Raw genomic sequence first — 14,534 nt, 5'->3', positions numbered from 1 at the left:
GAAATAGATTGCCCAACCTTCTTTCTGAGAAGTTGCTGGTGAGTTTGAACTGCCAGCCTTCTGGTTAGCAGTCAAATGCCTTACGCACTATGCTACCAGAGCTCCTAACACTAATGTAATGAAATATATTAATATTTTTAAATAGTTTGTTTATCTCAGAAATTGTTTTGAATTCTGAAGTTAATTATATTCTATCATTCTTTCTAAAATTTTTAAGATTTATTATTCATATTCCAGGTTTTATTCACAAGGAATATATGTTTATGTGTGTGTGTTGGAACTAGGAGTCTAATTATCCATATAGAAAACAAATTGTCTTAGAACCGTTTATTGAACACTCTGTCTTTTCATGCTACCTCAGTCATATACTAAGTTCTTAAGTGTTTTAGGGAAATTGCTTGCCCAAGATCCCTAGGCTGGAGGAGAATCTCTTTTCCTTGCCAGGTCCCAAATTATGTAATGGGATTTTTGGTCAGTAGACATAGAAGATATTCAAAGGGGATTTTCAATAAATTCTATTCATCTTCTACTCAAGGTAACATAATGTATTCATCTTATACCATCCACACTGGCTTTTTGGGGTAATAGAGACTGTGGCACTGGAGGAGTGGATCCAAAGAGGGCTGCCAGGGGTCGAGCTCCTGAGACACAACACAGCACTTTGAACTGACTCTCCACTTATGCAGTGACTTTTTTTTTTCCCCCCTTCAAGTCCACAATAGGGGTAGTTAAAGTTGTTGTCAACTTGGGTGGGCCTGGTTGAGTGGCTGGGCAGCTTGCTGTTGTTGTTGTTCTTAGGTGCCATCAGTCATCTCCGACTCATAGTGACCCAATGCACAGCAGAACAAAACACCTCCCTAAAGCATCTGGAGGTAGTTATTCCCCATGATGAAACTGGCAATCAATTCCATGATGGAATCTGCCACGAGCAGCTGAGTAGCTGCTTTAGAGATATGGTCTTCTTCCCATATATAAGGAGAAACTTTGGGATTGGTCTCTAGCTTATGGAACACTTGAACCCTGCATGTAGCGAAGTTGTTTGTTGTTCAGCAGCCTGCCATGCTCTGCTGATCTTAGGACTTTCAATGGGCTTGAATCAATGGACTGTTGTGTTGTTTGGTAACATTGGGACTGTGCCTTTTTACTTGTTGACCTTGGGTTTGTCAGCCTCAGCAGCCAGCAACTGTCTGAATTAAGAAAAGCCCCTAGCTTCAGTGGGCCGGGAGCAGGAGACAGAGCTAAAGTCCAAGGTTGAGGGGCTTTCACTCAGCCCCTAGAGCCTGGCACTTTGAACTCAGACTTAAAGCCTCCAAAACTGTAACAGAATAAACTGTTCAAGCCATTCCATTTGTGGTATATATTGTCAGAGCAACACTAGATAACCAGAACAATGATTGACAGTGATGAGGTACAATGAGAATATGTCTCCTTTAAGGTGTTAAAAGCAGGTTTCCTCTCTTCTCTAATAAAATCATTAGAAAGTAGTAGGCATAGAAAAAAATGCTCATGACAATGTACAATATAGAAAGGGCATGTGGTATTTCATCCTTTGTTCCTTCCCTTTTTATAACTTAGATATGATTTCTTGGGACTTGAATGCCCCATGCCTGGAGGTACCCTGGTCTTCTTTTGAAAGTTTATTAAACCCTTATATTTATAACAACTCTTTATGTTCATGACAAATGATCATGATCTTGGCCTCCAGAGAAAGGCTTATCCATAGACTCCTTGATCTGATGGCCTGCTTCCATTCTATTTTACTGTCTCTTTATCACCCTATAGGAGCTCTCATAGCGTAGTGCCTAAAGCCTTTGACTGCTAACCAGAAGGCTGGTGGTTCAAACCCACCAGCCAGCCATTCCTTGGAAGGAAGGTTGGACAATCTACTTCCACAGAGATACCACCTCGGAAACCCAAGGAGGGGTCACTATGAGTCAGATCCAAAGGATGAAGTGAGTTTGGTTTGGTTTTGGTTTATCACCCTATGCCAGAATTTGACTTTTGAATTAATGTCATTTTATAATAAGAAATGATATCCAGTTCAATAAATCTCCCTTCTTCATACTGAATTGAAAAATATATTGACTCTTTACTGTTTCATCTAAATTTATAGGGCCAGTTGGTCAGTTTCTGTGAGAAACCTTGTTGAGATTTTGATTGGAACTGCATGTTGTTGTTGTTAGGTGCTGTCCAGTCATCTCTGACTCATAGTGACCCCATGCACAGCAGAAGGAAACACCACCCGGTCCCACACCAGCTCCATGATCGTGCTATGCTTGAACCCATCACTGCAGCCACTGTGTGAATCCATCTCGTTGAGGGCCTTTCCCTCTTTCTTCAACCCTCCATTAAGACTCTATTTCCAATGCCTGTGCTAATTCTAGGATCTCTGGTGGCATAGTGCCTAAGGCATTTGACTGCTAACCAGAAGACTGGTGGTTCAAACCCACTGGCCACTCCAGGGAAGGAAGGTTGGGCAATCTACTTTCATAGTGATATCACCTCGGAAATCCAAGGAGGGGTCACTATGAGTTGGATCCGAATCAACGGCAGTGAGTTTGGTTTGGTTTGGTGCTAATTCTGGTGACACGATGGCAGTTCTTTTTTTTTTTTTTTTTTAAATCTTAGGTTGGGTCTCTAGATTCAGAGCCTGAGGTGGTGTTTTTGTTAGGTGCCTTCAAGTTGGCTCTGACTCATAGCTACCCCATACACAGCAGAATGAAACACTGCCCGGTCCTGTGCCAGCCTCATGATCCTTGCTATACCTGAGCCCACTGTTGCAGCCACTGTGTCAATTCATCTCCTTGAGGGCTTTCCCCTTCTTCAGTGACCCTCCACCTTACCAAGAATGACATCCTTCTTCAGGGAACGTTCCCTGGAGACCAAGTAGGTGAGACAAAGTCTGGCCTTCTTGCTTCCAAGGAGCATTCTAGGTGCACTTCTTCCAGGATAGATTTGTTAGTCCTTTAGCAGTCCATGGTACTTCCAGCATTCTTTGACAGCACCACAACTCAGAAGCATCAATTCTTCTCTGGTCTTCCTTATTCATTGTCCAGCTCTCACATGCATATGAGGCAATTGAAAATATCATGGCTTGTGTCAGGCACATCTTAGTCCTCAAGGAGACATCTTTGCTCCTCAGCACTTAAAAGAGGTCCTTCACAGGCGACTTGCCCAGTGGTATACGTCATCTAATGCCCTGACTGCTGCTTCCATTGGCCTTGATTGTATTATTCATTCATTAAGATATTGATTATTTCTCCTTCAGTTTTTTTAATGTTGTGAATTACAATCCTCTTTTTCTAATGTTAATTCATCCTTGCATTCTTAGGTCAAACAGTAATTGGTCCTATAATGCAAATAGCACAACACACTGCTATGGAGTCAGAGCTGACTCATAATGACCCCTCCTTGGGTTTCTGAGGCTGTATCACTACGGTAGAAGATTGCCCAACCATCCTTCCAGGGAGTGGCTGGTAGGTTTGAACCATCTTGGGTTTCTGAGGTGCTATCTCTACAGAAGTAGATTGCCCAATCTTTCTTCCAAGGAGTGGCTGGTGGGTTTGAACCACCAGCCTTCAAGTTAGCAGTCAAATGCCTTAGGCACTATGCCACCTTTAAGTTTAATGACTTAATAATTACACTTTTTACTTACTTCATTTATAATACATTCATTTGAGGCTATAAATTTACTAGCATCACTTTAGCTATAACCCATGTTTTGATATAAAGCATTTTTGATTGTCATTTGGCTCTAAATAGTTGTAATTTTCCCTATTATTTCTTCATTGACTCATGAATGATTTTAAAGGTGGTAACATTGTGTTTAGGGGATGCTGCTGGTGCCCCATCCAGATTCCATTTTACTTGGCCAGTGTACCTATTTGCCAAGGACTGTGACTGTTGAATGCTAATGGCTCACAGCTGCCCCGTTCTTCAAATGGAGTCAAAGGGAAGCTGCCTTGCATGGGGTTACATTCTTGCATTGGTAACTTGTAGCCAATGACTAACTGATATGGGAGGAAAAAATGGTGGGCTTCTTGCCTCGTGGTGGGACTAACTGTGGGAGCCAGTTTGTACTCCAGAGCATCCTGTAGGGTTAGGCTGAAGCTACTTTTCAGCTGAGCCATATCCTTACTTTGCTTCTCCCTCTGCCCTATCCTGCTTCTCTTATTCCCCTTCTTTTAAGAACAGTCCCTCAATAAATATGGATTCCTACCTCAGGCTTGTGCACCTAACCCAAGCCATGGTATTTTCAATCACCTCTTGTGCACATGAGAGCAGGACAATGAATAAGGAAGGGCAAAGAAGAGTTGATGCTTTTGAGGTGTGGTGTTGGAGAAGAATGCTAAGAGTACCATGGACTACTAAAAGGACTAACAGATCTGTCCTGGATGAAGTGTAGCTGGAATGTTCCTTGAAGTGAGAATGGCCAGACTTTGTCTCACCTACTTTGGTCATGTTGTCAGGAGGAACCATTCACTGGAGAAGAATATCATGCTTGGTAAAGTAGAGAGTCAATGAAGAAGGGGAAAGCCTTCAATGAGATAGATTGACACAGTGGTTGCAACAATGGGCTCAGGTATAGCAAGGATTGTGAGGCTGGCACAGGACCAGGCAGTGTTTCGTTTTGCTGTTCATGGGGTTGCTATGAGTCAGAGATGACTGGACGGCACCTAACAATAACAACACCTCAGGCTCTGCATTTAGAGACCCAACCTAAGATAAGGGTACCAGAGTTAGCACAAGCCTTGGAAATAGAGTCTTAGAATGGAATTCTGGGTGTGTATCACTCTCTGGCCAGACAGAAATGGATGTCCCATTACTGTGTGTAGTAGTATGTGTGCTAAGATTTTGGCCTGTGGTAAATTAGGACAGCATCTAGATGGAAAGGATGCATTATCTGGTGTAAAGTCACTGGGATTTGAGAAGCATGTGGGAAAGTAGTAACTCTAAGGGCTATGGGATAGTTCCCTTCACTAAGTATCTTTTATATATTGAAGAGAGAAACTGACAGGCCAGATCTATTAATCAACAATTTAAAGCAAAGTGTGAAAGTCAGAGATCTCATTGGCAGCATTTAAAAGGATTCTTTTCTTCTGTAATCAAAGGCAGATAGTGCTGGAGACCAAGTCCAGGATTTCATTGTAAGCAAGGCAGAATTAAAAAAAAAAAAAAGGAGGGGAGAGTTCGCAGCCTAGGCAATGCCCAGTCTTTAATGAGGAAGGGCTAAACCCTTAGACCTAGTGTGAGAGTACCTGGGTGCATGTACATGAGAACTCTGAACCTACTCCACTTTTTCCTGAACTCTGCATCTGCAGAAATAAACCACTCCCATTAGTTGAAAGATAGAGATCCTTTTTTGCTTGAAGACAATGCAGAGACCACAAATGACGGCAGATCACTTCTAAGACGATTCTTTTCCTCCTACAAGAACCAGGATAGCATGAGTGGAATGGATCCTTTCTAGAGGAAAGAATATATAGCTGAATGAGAATATACTTAAGATTTTTAAAAATACTATTTCTGCTTCTTAGGGTGTCTATTTTCCCATGTATTGTGTCTTTTGATTTTACCTCATAAGTGATCTTTTTCTTGTGTGGCTTGCACATTTTTATTGTGTGCTCCTTTTTGAGCTCTTTAATTTGCATGGCTACTCACTGCCATAGAGGGGAGTCTGACTCAGTGACCCCCATTGGGTTTCCGAGGTGGTAAATCTTTGTGGAAGTATATTGCCCAGTCTTCTCTCCACAGAGTAGCTGGCAGATTTGAACCACCATCCTTCTAGGTATTAGCAGTCAAATACCTTAGGCTCTATGCCACCAGAGCTCCCTTATTATACTCTGAGCTGTTGAAATTTCTCTGCAGAAGTTTCACATTTCTTTTTGCTAAGGCCTTGGAAGTTTCAAAGGAGCTCTGGTGGTGTAGTGGTAAACGCATTCTGCTGCTAACCAGAAAGTTGGCAGTTCAAACCAACCAGCCTGTCTACAAGAGAAAGACTGGGTAGTCTGCTTCTGTAAAGATTTATAATCTTGGAAACTCTATGGGGCAGTTCTAATCTGTCCTGTATGGTCTCTATGAGTCGATATAGACTCCACAGCACTTGATAAATTGGAAGTTTCTTGGTTCTTGGATCAGTATTTATGCACAATTATTATTATTATTATTTGGAGTCCTATTCCACTAAGACAGTATAAATTTCAGACCCCACGTATGTTGCAGGATTGGATTTTGATTTTATACAGTTTTTTTTTTTTTTTCTCACCAAGAGGTTAGGGCAGATCTTGCTTCCATGCTATGTCTAGGGACCTATGAGTAGAGTTTTTTTTAAATTCCCCATTTATAAGCTTGTTGTATGAGGAATTTGATGTTAGGAAGGGAAACCATTTCCTTTTCTACTTCTCTGTCTTACATGAAGACATGCTCTAGCTCTTTTCTATTTGTGCATGTAAATTATCAATGCCCTAGTCTTCAGGGTTATATCCAGATCAGATACTGCCTGACTTTACATAAAATCCAGTTCTGTTGAGTTGTCTCCAACTCTTGGTGGCCTCATATGTTCCAAAATAAAACTGTGCTTCATGGAGATTACAGTAGCTGATTATTCAGAAGTAGATTGCCAGATCTTTCTTTCCAAGTGCCTCTGGATGAACTAAACTTTCAATATTTGGGTTAGCAGTCAGGTATTTAACCATTTGCTGCACCCTGGGACTCCTGAACTCATCATTGTAGTGGCTGAATCTTACATTCCTGGTTGATTTTAACAGATAACTTAAAAATCTTAATGATTCAACACAATAGAGATTTATTTCTTATTTACATAAAATCCAGGTGTTGGGAGAGGGTTAGGGAACTGTGTACCACACAATTATTCAAGGATCCAGGGTTACAGAGACACTGTCATCTTCACTCATGGCTCCCTGAGTTGCCCAATGTTGACATCCAGCCAGCAAATGTCAGGGAAGGGGGAGGAGAATTAGATGGAAAATTCTTAAGGACTAGATGTATATAATTACTCCTGGCCACCCTCTATTGGCAAAACTCAACTCAGTTACATGGCTCAATTTGGAAGAAAGACCAAACCAAAAACCAAACTCACTGCTGTCTAGTCAATGTGACTCATAGTGACCTCTCCTTGGGTTTCCAAAGCAGCATCTTTATGGAAGTAGATTGCCCGATCTTCCTTCCAAGGAGTGGCTGGTGGGTGTGAACTGTCAGCCTTCTGGTTAGCAGTCACAGAAGAAAGAGAGGCTAGGAAATTGAGACCTTAGTTTGGCTGACACTTCCCAACTCTACCTAATGAAAGAGGAGCTCACTTTTTTGGAGGATGTCTGTCTACAAGTTCCTATCTGTTTAATGTCAGCAAGTTCAACATTTTTCTATCTGGTCATGGGTGACCAATATTTATTTAAATGGATGGCATATATTTAAATAACTCATATATAAAGTATAAAGGCTAAGGGACACATGAAAAGAAATAACAGTAGTCCTGCCCTACCCATGATTTCATATAGCCATGATCAATCGGCAGGTGGGGGATGGCCCCCAGGTGGCAGGGAGCATCAGCAGACAGGGCCAGCAGCCAGAACAGGTGAGGAAGGTGGGGGACAGCCCCCAGACAGCAGGGAGCAGCAACAGAGAGCAGCGACAGACAGGATCGGCAGGAACAGGTATGGGATAGCCCAGGAAGTGAGCGGGGTGGTTGGAGCAGCTAAGGGAGATGGACTTTTTTGTCAGTTTGTCACACTGTGGTGGCATGCATGATGCTGTGAGGCTGGAGGCTGTGCCAGTAGGGGTGCCCTGGGTGGTTTCAGTGGAGCTTCCAGACTGAGACAGACTCAGAAGAAGGAAGAGACCATCCACTTCTCAAAGAATTGGCCAGTGAAAACTTTATGAATAGTAGTGAAAAACTGTCTGATATATTCCTGGAAAATTTTATGAATAGCCCTGAAACATTGTCCAATACAGTGCCAGAACATGAGCCTCTTAGGTCAGAAGGCACTCAAAATATGATTGGGACAGAGTTGCCTCATTGGAGTAGAGCCTACCTTAATGATATGTATAAAGTAGAGCTTTTGGGGCCACCATTTACTGAAGTATCATGACTCAATATGAGAAGAAACAGCTGGAAATACCCATGGATAATTGGAACATAGAATATATGAAGTACGAATCTAGGAAAATTGGAAGTTGTCAAAAATGAAATGGAACACAAAAAGATAGATATTCTATACATTAGTGAGCTGAAATAGACCAGTTTTGGTGATTTTGAATCAGATAACCATATGATCTACTATGCTGGGAATGACAAATTGAAGTGGAATGGCATGGTATTCATTGTCACAAAAAATGGTTCAAGATCTATCCTGAAGTATAATGCTGTCAGTGATAGAATAATATCCATATGCCTACAAGGAAAGCCAGTTAATACTACAATTATTCAAATTTACCCACCAGCCACCAAAGCCAAAGATGAGAAAATTGAAGACTTTTTACCAATTTCTGCAGTCTGAAATTTACCAAATTGCTATCAAGATGTGCTGATTATCACTGGTGACTGTAATGCAAAAGTTGGAAACACAGAAGAATCACTGGTAGTTGGAAAATCTGGCCTTGGTGATAGAAATAACGCTGGAGATCACATGATAGAGTTTTGCAAGACCAACAACTTATTAATTGCAAATACCTTTCTTCAACAACACAAATGGTGGCTATACACGTGGACTTTGCCAGATGGAGTACACAGGAATCAGATTGAGTACATCTGTGACAAGAAGCAATGGGGAAGCTCAATATCTTCAGCCAAAATAAGGCCAGAAGCTGATTGTGGAACAGACCATCAACTGCTCATTTGCAAGTTCAAGTCGAAGTTGAAGACAATTAAAACAAGTCCATGAAGGCAAAATATGATGTTGATTATATGCCTCCTGAATTTAGAGACCATCTAAAGAATAAATTTGATGCCTTGAACACCAAAAAACAAAAATTGTGGGAATTGTGGGAAGTGTGACATCAAGAACGTCATCCATGAAGAAAACAAAAGGTCACTAAAAAGACAAGAAAGAAAGAAAAGACCAAAATGGATGTCAGAAGAGACTCTGGAACTTTCCCTTAGGGGATAGTAGCTTAAGCAAATGGAAGAAATGACAAGCTAAGAGAACCAAACAGAAGATTTCAAAGAGCAGCTCAAAAAGACAAAGTCAATTATTATAATGAAATGTTCAAAGACATGGAATTGGAAAGCCAAAAGGGAATAACATGCTCGGCACTTCTCAAACTGAAAGAACTGAAGAGGAAATTTAAGCCTTGAGTTGAAATATTAAGAGAGTTTATGGGCAAAATATTGAATGATGCAGGAAACATCAAAAGAAGATGGAAGGAATACACAGAGTCATTGTACCAAAAAGAATTGATTGATGTTCATCCATTTCAGGAGGTGGCATATGATCAAGAACCAATGTTATTAAAGGAAGAAGTCGAAGCTGCACTGAGGGAAGTGGCAAAAAACAAGGCTCCAGGAATTGACAGAACATCCATCGAGATGTTTCAACAGACAGATGCCGCATAACAGGCACTCAGTCAGCTATGCCATGAGATTTGGAAGACAGCTACCTGGCCAACTGACTAGAAAAGATCCATATTTGTACCCACTCCAAAGAAAAATGATCCCACAGAATGTGGAAATTATCGAACAATATCATTAATATCACACACAAGTAAAATCTTACTGAAGATAATTCAAAAATAGTTACACCAGTATATTGACAGAGCTTCTAGAAATGCGAGCTGGATTCAGAAGAGGATGTGGAATGAGGAATATCATTGCTGATGTCAGATGGATCCTGGCTCAAAGCAAAGAATACCAGAAAGGTGTTTATTTGTCTTTTATTGACTATGCAAAGGCATTCGATTGTGTGGATCATAACAAATTGTGGATAACACTGACAAGAATGGGAATTCCAGAACATTTAATAGTACACATGAAGAACCTGTACATAGACTAGGAAGCTGTCATTTGAACAGAACAAGGTGACACTGCATGGTTTAAAATTAAGAAGGGAGTACATCAGGGTTGTGTCCTTTCACCATACTTATTCAATATGTATGGTGAAAAAATAATCCAAGAAGCTGGACTATATGAAGAAGAACATGGCAACAGGATTGGAGGAAGAATCATTAACAACCTGTGTTATGCAGATGACACAACTTTGCTCTCTGAAAGTGAGGATGACTTGAAACACTTACTGATGAAGATTGAAGACTGCAGTGTGCAGTATAGATTACACCTCAATATAAAGAAAACAAAAATCCTCACAACAAGACCAATAAGCAGCATCATGATAAATGGAGAAAAGATTGAAGTTGTCAAGGTCTTCATATTACTTGGTTCTACAATCAACACCAATGGAAGCAGCAGTCAAGATATCAGACATAGTATAGTGTTGGGCAAGTCTGCTGCAAAGGACCTCTTTCAAGTGCTGAAGAGCAAAGATGTTTCCTTGAAGACTAAGGTGCGCTTGACACAAGCCATGGTATTTTCAGTCACCTCTTATACATGAAGAATGGGAATTCCTGAACACTTGATTGTACTCATGAGGAACCTGTACCTTGACCAGGAGGCTGTTGTTCAAACAGAATAAGTGGACACTACATGGTTTAAAATGAAGAAGGGAGCACGTCAGGGTTGTATACTTTTCCCACACTTATTCAATCTATATGCTGAGCAAATACTCCAAGAAGCTGGACTATATGAAGAAAAACGTGGCATCAGGATTGGAGGAAGAATCATTAACAACCTGAGATATGCAGATGATACAACTTTGCTTGCTGAAAGTGAGGATGACTTGAGGCACTTACTGATGAAGGTTGAAGAATACAGTCTGCAGTATGGATTATGTCTCAATATAAAGAAAACAAAAATCCTCACAACTGGACCAATGAGCAGCATCACAATAAATGGAGAGAAAATTGAAGTTGTCAAAGAATTAACATTGCTTGGTTCTACAATCGATGCCAATGGAAGCAGCAGTCAGGACATTAGACGATGTGTAGCACTGGGAAGGTCAACCACGAAGGAACTGTTTCAAGTGCTGAGGAGCAAGGATATCTCCTTGAGGACTAAGATGTGCCCGACACAAGCCATGATATTTCCAATTGCCTTGTATGCATGTAAGAGCTGGAAAATGAATAAAGAAGACCAAAGAAGAGTTGATGCTTTCGAGTTGTGGTGCTGGTGAAGAATGCTGAAAGTACCATGGACTGCTAAAAGAACTAACAGATCTGTCCTGGAGGAAGTGCACCTGAAATGCTCCTTGGAAGCAAGAATGGCCAGACTTCATCTCACCTACTTTGGTCATATTTTCAGAAGGGACCATTCCCTGGAGAAGGATATCATGCTTGGTAGGGTGGAGGGTCGACCAAAGAGGGGAAGGCCTTCAACAAGATGTCTATCACACAGTGGCTACAACAATGAGCTCAGGTATAGTAAAGATCATGGGGCTGGCACAGGACCGGGCAGTGTTTTGTTCTGCTGTACATGTGGTTGCTGTGAGTCAGAGATGACTCAACGGCACTTAACAACAACAACAACATTGTCAATCGTGGTTAACTGTGGTCTGAAAATTTTTAAATTACATGCCATGCTGAGTAGAGAGATGAAATCTCCCAGCACCTTGCATCATCTAGTAGTAGCTTTCTCCTACTGTTCTGGGCATGAACTTGGAAAACACAGTTGGGTGAGCAGGTGCACCATTCCATGTCAGCATTCAACAGGCTAACACTGCCTGCCCAGTGCCCCCTGGATACCTGCCTTGTGTTTGTATAAGGAAAAGCATAGTATATACAGAGTTCAGTACTGTCTGCGATTTCAGGCAACCATTGGGAGTCTTGGAACACATCCCTGGTGGATAAGAAGGACTACTATATTTCCATTTGAGGATAAGAAAGACTTCGTGTTATCATGGAAGAGATAGCATTTGAACTGAGCCTAAAGTAATAAGTAGAATTTGGATATGCTAGTGCATTTGAGCTCTGGTAGCATAGTGCCTAAGGCACTTGACTGCTAACCAGAAGGCCGGCGGTTCAAACCCACCAGCCACTCCTCAGAAGGAAGGTTGGGCAATCTACTTCCGTAGTGATACTACCTCGGAAACCCAAGGAGGGGTTGCTATGAGTTGGGTCCGACTCAACGGCACATAACAACAACAGTGCATTTGAATTATGGTGTTGGTGAAGAATATTGAATATACCACGGACTTCCGGAAGTGCAAACAAATCTGTCTTGGATGATGTACAGTCAGAATGTTCCTTAGAAGTGAGGATGGACAGACTTTTTCTTGCTTACTTCAGACATGTTATCAGGAGGAACTAATCACTGGAGATGGACTTCATACTTGGTAAGAGGGTGGAGGGGGGGCGAAGAGAAGGATTGACACAGTGGCCATAATAATGGTCTCAAACATACCTACTATTGTGAAAGTGATGTAGGATCAGATAATGTTTCTTTCTGTTATGCATAAGGTCTCTGTGACTTGGAGCTGACTCATTAGCACCTAACAATAAGAAGCCCAGATAAAGTATTAGGCATCTCCTTTCTGAAACATTTCAAGTAGCACAGATGCCATTAGCAAGCAGGGGTGAGCTTGGATTTTTACAAGCAATATGAATAGCATATGGAAAATCTCTACCATGTAAATGAGGCTATCTGTGAAGTGGCCAGAGTTCCTGGGTAATGTGAATAGTTAATGTAGGCACTTCCCCTGTAGGTACTTAATGTTAGAAGATTAAGTTGCTCCAGAGGCACCTCCAAAGAAAAGCCATTGAAAATCCTATGGAGCAGAGTTCTACTCTGATACACATGGGCTGTCCATGAGTGGGAATCGACCCTATCACAATTAGTTTGGGGAAGTGGCCAAAGCCTTAGGCTTCCTGTAAAATATAATCAGGTACGTGTGCAACCAGATACCTGTTTGAACATCAAATTCATGTGAAATACCAACTTCATCATCAGCGGAATGTTTATCAAGCATGGAGAGCACTGTGTTACTGGCTGCCACCTGCTGCTGCTCCTCACTACTGTTTTACCTGACAGCCACCCAACACAAGGAGGGAGGCACCAGAGAATCACTTGCTTTCTTCATCACCAGATCCTATTGGAGTTTCTGATGCACAGTCTCCAGTTAGAAAATAAAACACAATTATAATGATGATTTTGCTTGTTCAGTTGAGGAAGTGAAATTTGTCTGTCATTTATGGGAGTGATACTTTATAGTCCATCAAGACTATTTCCAAACCCATGTTCATTAAATTCAGTGTCTGAGGAAGATTTCCTAGGAAGAGTATCTGGTTACTTGCCACGGAAATTGCTTTCTGCTCTTTGGCTGGAGATCATCATCCTCAAACTAATTTCCTGTTTCATACTCTCTATTTGAAAGCAGGAAATTGTCATAAATAGGAAGCTTGAGATGATGGTGGAACAGCATTCAGAAATTTGGTTGCTAGGGAGATCTTTTTGTCTACTTTAATTTAGTAAAAACCTATCCCTTATTCGGCATATTCTTCCTTCTCTCTCATTCTCATCATCAACCATTATCAAAAGAACTTTACTAAGTACTGATCTCTGCTTGCTGATATGACTGAATGCTTGGGCCGCCGCTCACTAGGAGTTTATAACAACAACAACAGTAAAAATTTCTTCAAGAACAAAAGCACCACTATTAATTTGATGTTGAACAATTTGGTAGGCATGCTTCTAGCACCTTCCCTAGATTTTTTTTTTTCATTTAATCCTCACAATAGCCCTATCAGGCAGAAATTAGTATTACTTTCCTTTTACTGATGAGAAGGAGCTCTGGTGGCTCAGCATTTGGCTGCTAACCAAGAGGTTGGCAGTTTGAATCCACCAGCTGCTCTGTGGGTCCTGTAGGGTCTCTATGAGTCAGAATCCATTTGATGGCAGTGGGGTGGGGTTTTTATTGATAAAGTGTATGAAACACATAGGATTTGCGTAAAGTCACACAATTAGTAAATTGTAGAGTCCAAATTTGCTCCTTCCCATCTCACTTAATTAGCTACGCATTTGACTGCTAACCAGAAGGCTGGTGATTCAAACCCACCAGCCAGCCACTCCTCAGAGGGAAGGTTGGGCAATCTACTTCCATAGTGATACTGCCTGGAAAACCCAAGGAGAGGTCACTATGAGTCTGATCTGACTTGTCAGCAGTGTGTTTTTTGTTTGTTTGTTTGTTTATATACTACTTCTAATCTAACCAGAAAAACACTAGAAAGAATAGAGAATATGCACATATAGACCAAAAATGTAAACATGGATGGATCCCTGGGTGGTACAAACTGTTTAGTGCTTGACTACTAGCTACACAGTTGGGGGTTCTAACCCACTTAGAGATGGTTCCCAAAGGCCACAGCCTTGAAAATTCTATGGAGCATAGTTTTACTCTGCACACATGAGGTCACTATGAGTTGCAATTGAGTTGATGGCAACTAAAAACAACAACCAGGTTAAGAATATTTTGTAA

Source organism: Orycteropus afer, unplaced genomic scaffold (genome assembly GCF_000298275.1).
Source record: "Orycteropus afer afer isolate SDZICR_OR568_19922 unplaced genomic scaffold, OryAfe1.0 scaffold00255, whole genome shotgun sequence".
Taxonomy (NCBI): domain Eukaryota; kingdom Metazoa; phylum Chordata; class Mammalia; order Tubulidentata; family Orycteropodidae; genus Orycteropus; species Orycteropus afer.
The sequence above is the reverse complement of the archived record's forward strand: the minus strand, read 5'-3'. Positions refer to the sequence as shown.